The sequence below is a fragment of the Magnolia sinica genome, chromosome 8 (genome assembly GCF_029962835.1).
Source record: "Magnolia sinica isolate HGM2019 chromosome 8, MsV1, whole genome shotgun sequence".
Lineage (NCBI taxonomy): Eukaryota > Viridiplantae > Streptophyta > Magnoliopsida > Magnoliales > Magnoliaceae > Magnolia > Magnolia sinica.
Window position 1 is genome coordinate 63018240 of NC_080580.1, and position 2133 is coordinate 63020372.

Below are 2133 nucleotides of genomic sequence, written 5' to 3' on the forward strand. Positions count from 1 at the left end.
GGATATAGTAAGTCCCTGTGGATTTGACGTCGGTCTCACAGAGATTATTACTACAGCGCAACCCTACTCTTGGGGTTGTGAACAAGTTTTTGGCGCCATTGCCAGGGACTTCGGTTGCATTTTTTTCCTGAAATCGATTAATATTGGAATTAGTTTAGGATTATGATTACTTTTTGTTGTGTTTTTCTTACTTTAGATTTCTGAATTTATTTTTTTAGAACTAACCTTATTTTCTATCTTGTAGCAATTAACATAGCAACTCCAATATGGTGATTTCTTTCCAAACTTCCCTTTTTCTAGATTTCTTATTTCTATAGTTTTTCTTTTAAATTTTTAGTTTTAGTTATAGAACTTGAGGGTTGAGAATGTTTCATGCCTAAGTGGGTTCATGACAACACTCTACATCTCTTAAGTGAAGGAGGATTGGTCGAAGGATTATCTATCCATCATCAGATTAGACATCATCTAAGATCCACTGAGCCAATAGAAATCATGGTTATGAATCAACCACATCATCTTGTTGAGGAATGTCAAGACGATAATAAGGTGCACAATGCCCCTCGACCAAGAACACTAAGAAAATATCTCCAATCAGCGAGGGCAAGTAGACGTTCCTACATCGTGTTCCCACACAATGTAGGAAACGTGAACTTCGAACCGGGAGTGATCCAACTACTTCCAAAGTTTCATGGACTTAATTCTAAAAGTACATATCTACATCTCAAAGAATTTGATGAAATAGTAGCAACCTTACACTTCCTAAATATAACGGATGATACTGTGAGACTTAAATTATTTCCCTTTTCTTTAAAGGAAAAGGCCAAGTCATGGCTACATTCCTTATGAGCAAGATCGATAGGGACATGGGCTGAGATGACCCAGGAGTTCCTTAAAAACTTCTTTTCAATTCACAAGACCAACACCCTGAGGAGAGCAATAATGAATTTCTCCTAAAAAGAGGAAGAGACCTTCTTCCAAAGTTGGGAGAGATTTAAAGGTCTCTTAAACTCTTGCCCACATCATGGATATGAAATCTGGCAGGTCATAAGCTTTTTCTATATTAGACTGACTTCGCCCATACACCAATTCGTAGAGATGATGTGCAGTAGAGAATTTATGAATAAGGAAACCGATGACACGTGGGACTATTTTGATTCACTTGCTGAAAATGTGCAATCATGGGACACATCTTCAAAAGCCACAACTTCTAGGCCCAATCAATCAAGAGAAAATGGAGGAATGTACGTTTTATGGGAAGAGGAAGACATGAGTGCAAGAGTGGCTAATCTCACATGAAAGATTGAGGCCATGGAACTGAAGAAAGTAGAGATGGTCAAACTCAAGGAGATTGTTGAAGCTGTATGTGGTATTTGTGCTAGTAACGTACACTTAACACGAGAATGTCCCACCTTTCTTGCATTTCAAGGGTTGTTACATGAGCAATCGAATGTTGTAAACAACTATCAAAGGCTTTTCACCATACCCATCTTGAATACATACAATTCCAGTTGGAGGAACCATCCCAACTTCAGTTGGAGGAATGGTCAAATGACTAATATAAACAAAAATTCTCAAGGGGCTTTTCCATAATTTCCAAATAAGCAAAGACCCCAAGAGGATCCGACTCTCAAACACATTCAAAACCAAGAGCTCTTTGATCAAAATACATTACAAGGATTCTAGGACCTTAGTAAGTTCATTTAAAGGATTGAGTCACACATAACAATTAGGGAGAAATGGACTTTTCCAATCCAGTCTCCCCCCAATCTAAAACTATAATGTGAAATAAGTGACACGAGCTCTTCGGAACAACATGTTGAACAAGCTAAATCCATTATGTAAGGCTCGTATCCTAGTTCGTACCATTCCTTAGACTCCCACGATCCTCCCCGTCGATTTCGGTGAACTGCAACCTATAATCAACATTTACGCGCTACCCTAAGTCATACCTCATAGATCTGAGTCGGCTCGACCCAAGACTTATATCCTAGCGACCGCGTCGTCGCCGCGGTTCCAATATCGCGTCTTGTGCACCGATGCGATACCTAGGCCAGGAGATGTGGCCTGCGTTTATTTCGAGAAAACACCGCGCATTTGCGATACCCAAGAGAATCTCCACTAAACATCACATCA

At 39.6% G+C, this 2133-nt stretch overlaps 1 non-coding gene across 1 annotated transcript; it reads right to left on the reverse strand.

Moving 5' to 3' along the window:
- Positions 1–921: 921 nt before the first annotated feature.
- Positions 922–1028, reverse strand: LOC131254543 (small nucleolar RNA R71). The gene has a single exon (XR_009175660.1). It is a non-coding gene; the product is annotated as a small nucleolar RNA R71 (small nucleolar RNA).
- Positions 1029–2133: the final 1105 nt, after the last annotated feature.